Source organism: Vanessa atalanta, chromosome 13 (assembly GCF_905147765.1).
Source record: "Vanessa atalanta chromosome 13, ilVanAtal1.2, whole genome shotgun sequence".
Taxonomy (NCBI): domain Eukaryota; kingdom Metazoa; phylum Arthropoda; class Insecta; order Lepidoptera; family Nymphalidae; genus Vanessa; species Vanessa atalanta.
In genome coordinates, this window is record NC_061883.1 from 1,311,089 (window position 1) to 1,326,076 (window position 14,988).

The window sequence follows — 14,988 nt, forward strand, 5'->3', positions numbered from 1 at the left end:
GGATTTATAATATCTTCTTATTAATTTTACTTGGTGTGGCTTTGTGCATGCGCGTCTTAGTTGGTACCACCCACTCATCAGGTTAATTTGAAACAGCAATACTTAGTATTCTTGTGTTCCGGTTTGAAGGGTGAGTGAGCCAGTGATCTACAGGCAGAAGATACATAAAGTCTTTGTTTCCAAGCTTGACGGCGCATTGGCGATGTTATATTCCATTTTTATTAATTTCTATGAGCGATATGACAACTTACTTTACAGATGGCTCATTTTCCGTTATGTACACCGATATCAATATTCCCACAGCCCTACTGAGGTCGCGTCAGTGCAATAGTTACTATTTCGACCTAGTTCGTACGTCCTTACAAACTGTACAAAACAAATGAATTTATTACATTGAAATAAAATTACATCGACACGAAACTATATAAACTATTTTATAGAATGTTAATTGAAGGTTACGAGACTAAATCCGGTGAAACATTTTTTGAGCAAAAATTAAACTAAAGTTTAAAATTAAATGTCTTATACTTGGGCTAAGGGTTACCTAGTTTTCTTGGGGCTTTATCAGACTATTCAAAAAAATGTGGATTTCACATATTTTGGCAGATTTTCATCCAAAGTCTTCACCGCCGAGTCCGAGATGAAAACCTTCCTCACCTACCACCAATACTTCCGCATACGAAATCATAACTAGTAATTTAAATTTGCAACAATCGACTAAAATTGGATTTGCTTAAGTTAAACAATTGACGCGCTACTCCAATGCGGGTTGGTGGAATACACATGTGGCAGAATTTCGTTGAAATTAGACACATGCAGGTTTCCTCACGATGTTTTCCTCCACCGCCGAGCACGAGATAAGTTATAAGCACAAATTAAGCACATGAAAATTCAGTGGTGCTTGCCTGGGTTAGAAACCGAAATCAACGGTTAAGAAGCACGCGTTCTGACCACTGGGCCATTTCGACTCATCTATACTTATTTAATTTATAATTGTTGTGAAGCATATTTGATTCCGAAGAAAGGACAAAGGCTACTTTTTATGCCTAATACTTCACGAACAACCCTACATCGCGAGCGAAGCCGCAGGCAACTAGTTTAAATATAAATGTTAGAAGAATGTTGTAAGAGTTTTATTTCTTAATACAATAACTAATAAATATGAATACCTCTATTGTATTTCTTTTATAGGTATGATCATTTTTCATTAAATTTATTTTAAATAATGTTTAATTTGAATTGTCGCGTCATTATAGAAAACGAGGGGGATATAAACTTTGCGTGCGTGTTTAAATTACTGATGACAACACTGCATGCAGCATGCACACACACATGAGAATATTTCGCGTGAGGTATGACTAGCGGGGATGTACTTTTAACGCTGACCTTAACTTTATTGCTACCAGTATATCTTACGGTTTTCCTTGATGTCACAAAGAGGAAACATGTTTCTCTTGAATTCCCGGAAATGAAGGAATGAGTTAAAAAACATGATATCCTTTTGATTATAACGATTAACTCGTATGGATACACGTCTCTCCAAAGATGGTGTGTAAGAACAGAGATGGTCCAATGTACAAAGTGCCTCGCCGACATTTCGAACCATGACCAATGAGTTTTTAATTTGAATTAGATATACAAACTCGCACATTGACCACATAATGGTAAGTTCCCTTACATCCTCAATGCGCGTTGGGAACTAAGATGTTAAGTCTTCTGTGACTGTGAAAGCGAACATGACACTACTATAATATGCATGGGGTAAGTGGTACTTACCCAAAACCAGATCCAGTTGATAAGGCTCACACAAAATTACCAACAAGGAATTTTTTTGAAGATATTTTTATATATTATAATTCGTGAATTTCGCTGTACAGGAAAACACGTAAGGTAAGTTGTATTTTGTAACAGAGGTCGAGTGTCTTGGTTTATCATTCATCACGGATCAAAACGGAAGTTATATGATGGATATTAATGGAACTCGACTCAGTAATCGCTTTCAAGTGCTAAAGCAATCACAGGACGAGTAAAAACAAGTAAACAACTGTTGACATTGAATTAACATAAACTGTTTTTTCCAGGTCTTGAATAATCCATGGCATTCAATATGAGTTCCTAAAAATAATTGCCGTTATGTTGGCAAAGTTGCTCTCGGAACTTTGGAAGTTAAATAAAAGGTGATAAGTGGAGTTTTTAGTAGTTAAGTGGAATGGTGTTGTATTATAAATAAAGATATGTTAATCAAGAACTGTTTGTCGTGCATAATGTAGCAAATTTACTAGAGAATCGCATGGAATATGTTAATCTAATGATTGTTTATTACTGCTTCTTTTTCATGAGTATAGGTATTAACGCGCAAGCTATAAGTAAATATGACATACAATTTTGTGTGGTCTGTATTATAACATATGTCTGTGTAATAATGACGTATGAAAGAGACACAACATACTGCTTTGACGCGACGCTTGCGACGCTTCAGAGTTTATTGGAGTAGTAAACTAACAACCTCTTTGCTAGTTATACTCAGGCTGGTATTAATCCAGCCTGCAGGGGTCCACGAAACCCGGACGCCTCGCCGAATACTCAGGTCAAGTCTGGGACTATCAGTGAGACGCCCCCTACCAAGTTATCTTAATTGTACCTGGGCAATTGTTGAGCTGAAGACGGGACTCGATTAGTCCCGATTAGGCCAGTAGTAGCTGGGCAAAAACAGTTCTCCTTTTGAGGAGAGGTTTAGAGGATACACAGGTGTGGCAGTTTTCTTTCGACACAACCACTTTTCCTCACGATGTTTTCCTTCACTGATTACGAAATGAATTATAAATACATTTGTATAGCGGACGAATTTCTGAACGGATCAGGAACTGCCGGCCGTTACCCTGAACGGGGCAATTGAGAGTCGAGCGCGCGAAAATAACTAACGGCGTCCGCTCTTGCGCCGATAATTGGTAAATTAAGTTATCTCCATTGTTTAATAATTTTATTGATTTTTTACAGATAGTAAAGTGTATTTTCTTAAGACCGCTATTATTATTTACACACGCTATATTTGTGTATATATACAATAAGTACATGAAAATTTAGTTGAGATGCTCGGGATTCCAGGAATCCTCTATCTTAAGTTTTACATTTTACAAATTCTGAGGAAAATATGAGCCGAGATGGCCCAGTGGTTAGAACGCTTGCATCTTAACCGATGATTTCGGGTTCAAACCCCTGGGTACTTGCCTGCAAGCACCACTTAATTTCATGTGTTATTTTGTGTTTAAAAATTCATCTCGTGCTCGGCGGTGAAGGAAGACATCGTAAGTAAACCTGCATGTGCCTAATTTCAACGAAATTCTGCCACATGTGTATTCCACCAAACCCGCGTTGGGGCAGCGTGGTGGAATATGCTCCAAAAATTCTACTCAAAGGGAGAGAAGGCTTCAGCCCAGCAGCGGAAAATTTACAGCCTGCTAATGTAAAAAAATTAGGAAAATATATATATATGATATAAAAGATTACTTACGAGATGAAATATTCCATAAAAAATATTTGCTAAATATTTTAATACGTCTACTTTGAAGGTTTCCGACCTTTTTATGACCAAAAACATTGCAAATAAAGATTATGTACATATAAATATTTAAATTACGTAGTTATGTAAATAGTGTGAGGTGAACTGCTGAAAAAACTGGTTTAACCTCTATAGTGTTGGAGGTCGCATTGGGATGACAAATAATCTGAATTTTTATTAATAGAATTTAATTTTTCCGTCAATTACAGTTAACTCGCGGTAATCTATTTTTATTGCAAAACGGTGTCGGATGATCGAAGTTGTTAGACTATAGAGAACTGCACTGAAACCTTGTAGTCCGGAACTTTTTTGATCACCTGCCTGAGAAATCAAGTGAAAATTCAGTGGTGCTTGTTTTGAACCCTCGACATTGGTAAAAATTCACGACTTCGACTTGGGGCATCTCGACACATATGTACACATATAGCCACTATATGCTTGCTTTGTATATATATACTGTTATAGGCATGTCGGCCTATAGGGGGAGCCTGATAGGACAGTTGACCGATTATATTTATAACTAGCATCCGTACGCGGCTTCGCCTGCATTTGAGTTACAAGTGTAAATCCTACGTATTAAGTTACGGTACCTATAAGTTATGTCGGTTTCAAATTTCATTCAAATCTGTAAACTTTCAAACTTTCACAAGCGCTATGTTTGAAATAAAACTAGTTTTTAACGGATTTAATCGCGTATATTAATTATTTTAACATCCCGACGTTTCTGTCTGCCCGTGACCACGAACACTGCAAAGTGCTCGAAACGTCGGGATGTTAAAATAATTAATATACGCGATTAAATCCGTTAAAAACTAGTTTTATTTCAATGTGTAATAATCGCGAAAATCTAAGACAACATTAAGCGCTATGTTGTTTTTTGTAAGCAGTCTTTAGAAATATTTTATTTTGTATTAAAAAACCGGGCAAGTGCGATTCGTTGTCGCGCACTGAGGGTTCCGTACCACCAGACAGACATAAATACACTGATGTAACTACAAATTTGTGGTTTTGTGGATTTTTTCATATAGGTTAAATGGGAAGTATCCTATGGATTTTGATATCTTTTGCCAATTTATGGGAAATGCGACATAAACGGCCATATCTTTTGATTGCGTAAACTTGTAGGTTTGTTTATTTCCTGGGGTCGCTGACCTCAGTATTTTGTATTTATTTCAACTGTATACCATTACGCGTCCCTGACGAACGGACAGATAACCAAGTGTTTTGAGGGTTCCTTTTTTCTTTAAAGGTACGGAACCCTAATGACTTAAAATAACAATTTACTATAAAATATCAATTTTTTCTGTAGGAGTATTGAGTAATATATATGTTATATAAATATGAAGAACGAACTTCTGTAACGCTTTTGACATTTCCTCAACTTTCCTCATACCATAACAACCTTTTGATAATTTGTATTTAATCGCTGTATTATAATCGTTATTTGCCATGCAACCGAAATGTATTCTATAATAGTCTTTATATTTAAGATGATAATTACTATATCTCTGTGTACACAACCTTAAGTTTATTTAATACGCGAGGGCGCGGCTATGAGACCGATTCCGGAGTGCCCTGACCTACAAATCCGTGCTCTCACTTACAACTAGAGGTCGATACCTTTATTTATAAGGAACTATAACGCTATGTATTTTACGACTATTATAGAGATATTTTTTTTTTATTTAAATATATATTGGCTCTTGGTGATAAGACTCGTAACATCAGTCTCAGCTCTCAAAGTCAAAAGTTAAAAATCTGTATAAAATATTGCATCATATTTTTATTATTAGATAAATTTTATATGTTTTGAATAATTTTACTTTCCCATTTATAATATTGGTTGAGATATTAAATAACTCAACACATGTTGCCGTAATATTATCATGTGGGTTTCAGCAAATTTCATATTGATACATTACAAACACTAAACGATCAAAAATAATACAATACATTACATGTAAAGTAGAAACACCCATACTCTCTCACACACACTTACACACGCGCTCACACACACGCAAATGCATATACGTTTTACTTATTAACTAACGATAAATTTAATATCGTTACACTTGCTTATTGATAGTCAAAAATCTACCGTTCTCTAATGTCATGTCGTTTCCCGCCAGTGTCTACTTACTTGCGCATGAGGCGTATACTACATGATATGCCTATTCCAATGGAAGTAGGAAAAAAGATAAACAAACCTTAAAGTTACGTATTTCATGCGATTTTCTAATAACTCAGTTATATTGTTCACTACTAAGAGTTTATGACTAATATATATTTATTTATAATACAACACTTAACTACTTATTTCCATTTTAATTTTACTTCCAAAATTCCGAAAACAGTTTCGTCGACGTTCAAACGTCATTTTTTTCGCAAATCCATAGTGAATGTCATCGATCTATATCAATGCTCTCGACCAATGATATCGCGTCAATTTGCTGTCAAATGCTGTTTATTTGGCTTTTATGTTTGGAATAGAGTATCCGGCGTTATTATTATGATAGACAAAAAAACATATATTTATTTTATTGAGTAAACTGAACTTAATTTAAAGTAATTTAATATTTTGTTATTAAAAATAAAGCTACAATTACAGGACCCAAACAAAACAGGACATAATCACTTAGAGTCAAAGATCATCAGAGCGTTAACGGATTTCTTGTCCATATCTGTGTATCGGGTACATTCGTCTGCAAATGTACAGTGCAAAAATTAAACACATAAAAAAACTGTACTTAATGAAATATTAATGATTTCCTGGTTAGATTTATGCAACGTATTTTAATATTTTGAATCTATTTGTTTTCATTATAACTTGAAGTTTTTCCATAAAGTGTAACAGCTTGTAAATCCCATGTCCGAGGTTCCACGGCTCAGAAAGACGTGTTGCGAAGTATGTTTGGAGCTCATGTCACCACAACAACAACAAAATTGTCACATATACAACCAGAACTGACATAGCGTGGCAAAATAAACTCCGTTAAGGACAGTAACGCATTGACAGGCTACTGCTTTATTAATGATGAATACAGTTATACAGCCGCAAGGTTTCAAACACTAGATCGGGCCGATAAAAAGGCATTCTCAGTAACAGTCCGGAGTCTAGAAGGTAAAATGTTGTACACTCCCGTACCTTGGAAAGTACAGCCGTAGTTGCCAGCTGGACCTGAGCTATTTCCAGTCGTATCAGAATTACTGTCCCATAGGATTATGGGAGTGAGGGAATAGATAGTGCCTACACCTGTGTCGCACTCACTTGTGCACTAAAATATGTCCTGAGTAGCAAGCTGGTCTCTCATGAGATAAAATTCCGGTCAAAACGTAATAAATGTATAAATATAGAAATTACTAAGAGAGTAACGGCGATTATTTATTAAAAAATTACGTCGAATTAAATTAATTATTATTCAATACAAACCATTATAATGACTAATTGCGCTAACAATTACCCAATATTAAAACAAAGTTGAATCCGATTTTCGACTCTAATAGCTTCGCTACAAAGTCTTATTTTGTATGTACATAATAAGAAACAATATTTACGTTATATTTCCATAATATATTGTTAAAGATGATGATTTACATTACAATGAAAATAATGGCGGCCATGCGCAGGGCTGCCTATGTCATATTTTTATATTTTTATAATGTATGTAGGCGGACGAGCAAATGCGAGCCACCTAATGGTTGTCACACACACACGTATACTAAATTTAAAATTATAAATTGTAGCATAGAAAAAGGGGAACGGGCCTGTTACTTCTTAATACAGACTATTTTGTAACTTAGCTAGGAGTATGCACTACACTCACTGAATTGAAATAAAATTCTACGAACCTACTTTTTTACAATGTTGAATATGACAGAGCGTCATAAATGGTTTTTTTTTTTATTTATTATCATTAATTTTGGCCACAGATACTAATATAATAAATGCGAAAGTAACTCTGTCGGTTTGTTACCCTTTCATGTCGATTAAATTTGTCACGAGGTGAGCTAACATAAGCTACATTTTTTACCCTTCAATGAGGTAGTGGATGAGGGATTGTATGCAAGTTCTTGAAGGATTTTTGTCACAAACTGAATTTAAATGGTTGAACATAAAACATAAGTCTATCATAATTCGTTTAAAAAAAAAACTCAAATCCAAATCTAATATTTGAAACTTGATAGGCGACCTCCTTTAAAAACTAGCAAATATAATTCAAGTCTACTTATTAACACGTCGTGCATGTTAATAAATAATTAAGTATAATTATGCATTTACACTTGACAACCCTGATTACGTAATAGCAGATGTTTCATTAATAAAAAAATAACCTTTATTAATTTAAAGTTAACTTATTATTGTTTAAACTGATTATCCGACTACGCTTTAGCAGCTAAGAGTCGAACACATCACAAGCGATACCAAAGCGATTTATTAATCGCGGCATGCAGCGACTTCACCCGTGTTGGGGGGTGTCTTCAGTAAAATCATTAATTGACTTCAATGTAATCAGTTACCTAAATTAATCGTTTTTGGAATGAAGTTCTTTTACGCGGCTTAAAGCAGAACGATGTTGCAGACATTGTCACGTAATAAACGCGTTCCAGGCGTTCTCTCCCTCTTACTCTTTATGCCCGTCTCTTTCTATTATATACGGTTTATTTTTACGCTATTTAAAATATTTTATTTGCACGGATATTTAATAACAATTTCATTTCTTGTAATTTATATTTTCTCAAACTTTAATTTGTTCCACTGTGTCTTATTTAAGACATAATATTATACAGCGAAAACAACTTCGTTCCTACCGGGCGTTCCATGACACGACTCTTTTAGTTAACATTACAAAAAAAGGTCTCCTTTAAGTCGAAACACTAAAGAGAGTAGAGTATCTCTATGTTCCTATAACATTCACACACTACCAAATTAAAAGTATTTGTGTATGTGTGTGTGAAAGTGCGTGGTGCGTGTACGGTTCTGTATGTATATTATAAATATAAAGGAACAACCTTGCAGCCCGCTTTGTGTGGCTGCTTACCTCTAAACAATTCTCGTTAATAGAATAGAAGGTGAGGCCTTCGTTCAACATTGATATTTTTTTTAATTAAGAAAATAAAACTACTAGTTGCAAATTCGGCAGTGCGTTTTCTTATCCAAAAATTATTTTTATTTTCAATGGTTAAAATGATTGACACTACACGAATCATTTGGATTGAGTTGAAGATATCAAAATTGTTTCACTGAAAAAGTAAATTCGAATTTCAATTCCTTCTGTATTATCAAATGCAATGTTGTTTACATTTTTAAAGAACTAAGATGGCGTATATTTTTTTCTTAAATTGTAAATGTTTAGTGATAAGTGTATGATGTAACTATTTCAATAAATAAATAATACTTTAGGTTGTTTGTACGTAATCATTCAGTCAGGAGTCTTTTATGATTACTATATTATATTTTAGTTAACATGTGTATAAATTATATTGAAAATATCAACAGTGTTGTATACAAATCAGTCTCACATGATCATCGTGAACGGACGATCAGTGTCATTCATTTGTTTACAAATTTCATAAAATACTTGTTACGGACGTGCAAAACAAACAATTCATACAAACAATGACGGAATTTAAACAATTATTGTTCCGATAAAATAAAAAAATATAGTACGTTTGGAAATAAAATCAAGTTTGAAGTTAATGCTCTGATTTAAAAATGCGTACGTAGGTATATATTAAGCGATAACACTTTCATACTTCAAAATATTATTTATATAAGTGCACATGTGTGCAAAACTGTAGGTGTTGGTGTGTGTTTTACGTACTCTTCCCTCGCTTACATAGTTTAATGGGATGTACATATATCCGACATCCCTATTCAATTCTTTGATTGGGATATTCACACAAGGGGTGTGCAGATGGTAGGTGGGCAAACACACCGTAACGCATCAGTCCGGCTACATTAAACGATATCCTAAAGAAGCTAGAGTTTACTGAATGCGAAAGTGGGTGATTTTAGACTGTGGCGCACCAGATAGACGATAGGGGCCTATGATGGATAGGACTGGACAATAGACTGCGGTACATAACAAAAATCAGTACACATACATTTGAACACGTACATTGGAATTAATATAATTTATATATAAAGGTTATTTTTCACGTTTAATTTATCTTTCAAGACGGTCAGTACGTTTGTTTATCGGTTATGAACCTTTAAACAAACCTTAACTTAACCTTTTCAATTATGCGTCAATTAAATTTACATTAATAATATTAAAATGAAAAGAAACTAAAAAAATTTATAAGCGAAAATATATATTAATAAAATTAGTAAATATCATTCACATATTTAAAACTAAACTTAATTTTTACATTTTTTTATTTTTTTTATTTTTTTGGTCAATGTGGAGACTGCCACAGATTCTACCACTAAAACAAACTTTATTTATAAGTTATATCATTGTAAAGTAAAGTGAACTGTAAGTAACTGCAACCGGAACGCTACTCAAGATACCAATTAAGAAATCGTTGGCGGTAGTTGTAAATAATATTTCTTTTTAATTCGAACAGACAAATGTCACCTTAGTCTGCCCGTGACCACGAACACTGCAAAGTGCTCGAAACGTCGGGATGTTAAAATAAAATAATTAATATACGCGATTAAATCCGTTAAAAAAACTAGTTTTATTTCAATGAACTGTAAGGTTCTTTATAAGTAATAAAGTTCTTTAACCTGAAATTATATTTTAAATTTATGTGATTACATAAAAAATATATAGCGATATTACACATTCCTCTAATAAAGCGACAGTTATGTAAGTTGAAAGTATTAATCTAGAATAGTTCCTAAGTTAATTACGTGAGTGCATTTATTAAACTAAACGTTGAATTTGATACTGACACTTAGCAATATACACATACATACACTTAATAAAATTTGAGTGTCTGTTTGCAATATTAAAACAACAGCGTTTTATTAAATGCATATGTATGTACACACGATACACAAATATACCAAAAAGTTTTATGTTTGTATATCTGTTGGTTAATCTCTAAAACGGCTGAACCGATTTTGACGGGATTTTCACTGGCAGAAAGCTGATGTAATAAGGAGTAACTTAGGCTACAACAATAACTTTTTTGTTAAATTCAAACGCGCACAAAGTCGCGGGCACAGCTAGTCTATACTAATATTATAAATGCGAAAGTAACTCTGTCTGTCTGTCTCAGCCAAACTATTGAACCGAATTTGATGAAATCTCTAAAACGGCTGAACCGATTTTTTATTTTTTATTTTTTTATTTGTGCCGAGGGGGCACAGATTATATCGCCAATGTCACGTGCGAGGTATGAAGCAAGCTTGGACTACGAGGAAGGACATAAGACTATTTTGCCTAACACGTGACAACCAATGAGCGAGCCGCAGGCGATACGTAATCTTATTGTAACATACTGAACATGTGCTACTTGTACGTATCAAAAAACATTTTGAAAACAGCCTATTGTCTAGCGAGTGGGTCAGATCAAAATATTATTAAAACTCTTTGTGATTTATCTCCGCTTAAACACAACAACGCCCAATCAAAAAGGCTTTTGTTCTATACTGTATAGTTATATAAATCATTTGTAATATTTAACTTTTTTGTAGGGAGACAGACGGATAAATAGGCTAATTAGTGGTAAGATGACACTTATGTACATAAACCTAACAGCTTAAAAAAAGACTGTCATACCATTTGCTGTAAAGACATGAGTCGATTTTACCCCCAAAGCGCGCAAATAGATGTTTAACAACGAAAATATCAATTATTATCTTAGTTAAAAGGTCATATGTGCCGGAACATAGCAAAATCAAATATATTATATTAAAGTATGCTCTTTTGACATTTTACAAGATATCATTACAAAGTGATTCTGTTTGGCGTTAAAATAACTGATGAGTTTGATGAGATGAGGTTTCTCTTGTACAAGCTTGGCTCACAAAATCCCTACCTTGGTCTAATCGTAAAAAATATCGCGCCCACGCCGTGTTATTGCCTCAGCTGGTAATAAGGACGACTGGTTTATTCGATCGGAATTGCAATTGAACAGAGAAATGCTAGCATTCTCGGTACTAGTCCAAATTATTATGATCAGAATTGAAACTGTAGTGCGAGTTGAGATATAAAGTATCTACATTGCACTAATACTAATAAATCAGTTCTACTACACCTACCTAGTCCTAACCTTTAAGAATTGTTATACTATGCATATATAATATGACGACCTCCGTGGTCAAGTAGTGTGTACACTGGTTTTCATGGGTACGCCACTCCGAGGTCCCGGGTTCGATTCCCGGCCGAGTCGATGTAGAAAAAATCATTAGTTTTCTATGTTGTCTTGGGTCTGGGTGTTTGTGGTACCGTCGTTACTTCTGATTTCCATAACACAAGTGCTTTAGCTACTTACATTGGGATCAGAGTAATGTATGTGATGTTGTCCAATATTTATTTATTTAATTAAATCCTATTGCGTATGTTAATATAGTAAAATCAATTACTTTACTCGTATATAAATATAACGATTTTTTTTCACGGCTTCATTATTATTATTTTTATTGCTTTCATAAATATATATTTTTATAGAATACAGTAGAATAACCAGTTAAGTAGTTATACGCTTTGAATTTATTTCATTAAAATTAATTTAAGAATATGTTTTTATTTTTTAGGCAGGCGGACGGGCGGTTAGATCGCCTGATAGTAAGTGGACACCATAGACATTTACGATGTGAGAAATATTAACTATTGCTTATGTCGCTGATGCGTCATCAACCATGGGAACCATGGGAAAAGATAATATGACTCTTGTGCCTGTAGTTACACTGGCTCACCCTTCAAACCGGAACACATCAATACTAGCCTGTGGAAGTTTTTAACATAACCTTTTTAACAGTGTAACATTTTTTTATCGATATAAAAAAAATCGATGTGTTTATCTTAATCGGTAACAAATATTAACTGTTTTAACTTATAATTATGAGATGCACTTTATTACTTACGATAATAGAATCATTTAATGTAAGGAAACAGGATGGCTACAAGGTTAAGTATAACAATTAACTTAATTAAGAGATGACTATCATTACGATGTTATATTTATAATGTAGAACTTATTATGGCAAAATATAAACAAAAGAACGTCAACATAGCCTCAATCAAAGCTCTGTTCAGTAAAAACTAGTATATGATATTAATTAATGAAATAATTATTTGAAATATTGTTTGTATGCTAGTTATTAATATACCTTTATTTTTTTAGCTTTATTCAACTTATGCCTCTTGGCATTATTAAGTCCACCTTTGCAATTTAAAAAAAAATGCACTGACGTAAGAGTCGCGGTGTTCTGCCTAGCCTTGTTATGCCTACAATTAATAATAAATTAGTATCATTTTCGTTTTAATACAGATGATAGAATAAGCTTAAATTTATAAATTATTGCCTATTTTCATTTGTTTTTTCGAAATCGCCAGACCTTATGGGGGTAACCGTTACCACCCACTTCCATTTACCATAAAAAGTTACTAAGTTCATGACGATCGTTGTACAAATTCGCTTAATCTTACTTAATATTATAAATGCGAACATTCGTGTGTTCGGATGTTTGTTACTCAATCGCGTTAGAACGACTGGACTGTGGACGGTTATAATGAAATTCGGTATAGCAGTCTGTTATGTAGAATAATATTTAGATTCTTTTTATTTATATATAAATACATTTAAAAAAAAACGTTGAGACATAGTGAGTACCAGAATTATTTTTTTTTAATCTACTTCTACCCGTATTTAAATTAAATATTCATATACGTAATGTGTTGTATAATATATTAATATACAATGTATATTCATTGAAGCATATCTTTATAAAAATAGAAATTATAACTCAAAGAGTAAGTAGATGTATATATGTATTCAAAATTATGCTGTTTTCTTTTAATGAATCAGGTAAAAGTATATGCGTTCTTTAATGCGGGCATCAATAAACTTCGTGTTCTTAGTTTCACAATAAATGCTGATAGCAGTATGTCAACATAAATTTTAACCAAAAAGTTTTTTTTTTTTTTATTCTTATCCGACGATAGAATATTAGCTTAGGATTAAAAACAAGTTCAAAATTATGGAAACGCATTTTGTCTCACTTAAAATATCAATATTTACGGTTAAAAGTCTGACAAAATTCATAAGTTGATGAGAAACACAGCATTCAAAAGAATTTCTCAGTTACCAGCAAATGTTTATGCTAATTTTTTTTCCGTTGTTGAAGCAGTTAGATAAACTACAAATATGCAAACCACAATAAAAATATACTTCTAAATGATAAAAATCTCCGAATATAATAGAAAGAGTAAAAGATACGTACCGTTTTTACACAGGAATGTAAAGTTAGTCACAGAATCACCGAGTACAGTACAGTTATCACAAACACTAGCGGTCGTTCTCGTGCGCGCATGTAAACTGGTAACCCAGTACCCACTCCTTGATTGTCAATTTGTTGGATTCGTAGTGTGACCACACATTTCGGTTATCATTTCTGTAATTATAAATTAATAACCCGTTGTTCAAGCAAATGATAAGATTGTTTATTTTTAACTTGGGCTCAAATCAATTTCAAACTTGAATTGAGTGCAATGATTTAAAAAGTAATGTTTGTGTAAAAGAAATTTTGATGAAAAAGTATTGAAATCATCAAGATATTACGGATTTTTTTTTTTTAAATGGAAGTTAAGAATAAACAATAATATTGTACACCTGGTATTGCTTCTTTGTTTGTTTGTTTTTTTTTTTTTTTTAAATAAAGTTAATTGCATAGCAGACGGAACTATAAAATTTTTGTTTTAAAAGAATTTAGGATTTATTTTTAATGTTTTGCTATCGTCATTGCTGTTAAATGAATGAATAAAAATATAGTTAACAATCATCATTTCATTCTGCACTAAAAATCGATTATATTAATTTATTAGTAGGAGTATTTATATATTAGTTTGTTTCTGCTTAATGGGTATCGGATTGGATTACAATATTGACATAGAAGTTATTGCAATTTATTAATTATATTTAATTAATATAACTTATGCCAATTTTTAATAATGCATACGAGCAGCGAACGAAGGTTTACATGTGTGTATTTACATCGCTTTCCCCCGCTCTTGCTTCCAAACGTTACAATCATTTCGTGCAATGCTCCGCTCGCCACGTCTTCTTGGTATAATCGGTAGCCTATGTATTTTCAGCGTAAAAGGTGTGTAATCGTTAATCGCTTAATCGTACAGAAATGAACTTTCTCATGACTGATGTAAATTTTTAATTGCAAATCTCATACTACAATTTAAAAATTGGTGCGTTTTGTTTATTTTTGTACGATTTAAGCTGTAAGTACTAATCTAAATGAT

The 14,988-nt window shown here is 33.1% G+C and overlaps 1 protein-coding gene across 2 annotated transcripts in view; it reads right to left on the reverse strand.

Moving 5' to 3' along the window:
• Positions 1-14,067, reverse strand: part of LOC125068411 (protein yellow) — a 33,284-nt gene extending 19,217 nt beyond the window's left edge. Inside the window, exons 1-2 of one of the 2 annotated variants that reach the window (XM_047677520.1) lie at positions 9,182-9,185; positions 5,549-5,553 (exon numbers count right to left, since the gene is read on the reverse strand). The gene's annotated coding sequence lies outside the window, so the exon portion shown is untranslated. Of the gene's footprint in view, positions 1-5,548; positions 5,554-9,181; positions 9,186-13,958 lie in introns of those variants that run through there. The other variant, XM_047677519.1, reaches the window with a different exon arrangement.
• Positions 14,068-14,988: the final 921 nt, after the last annotated feature.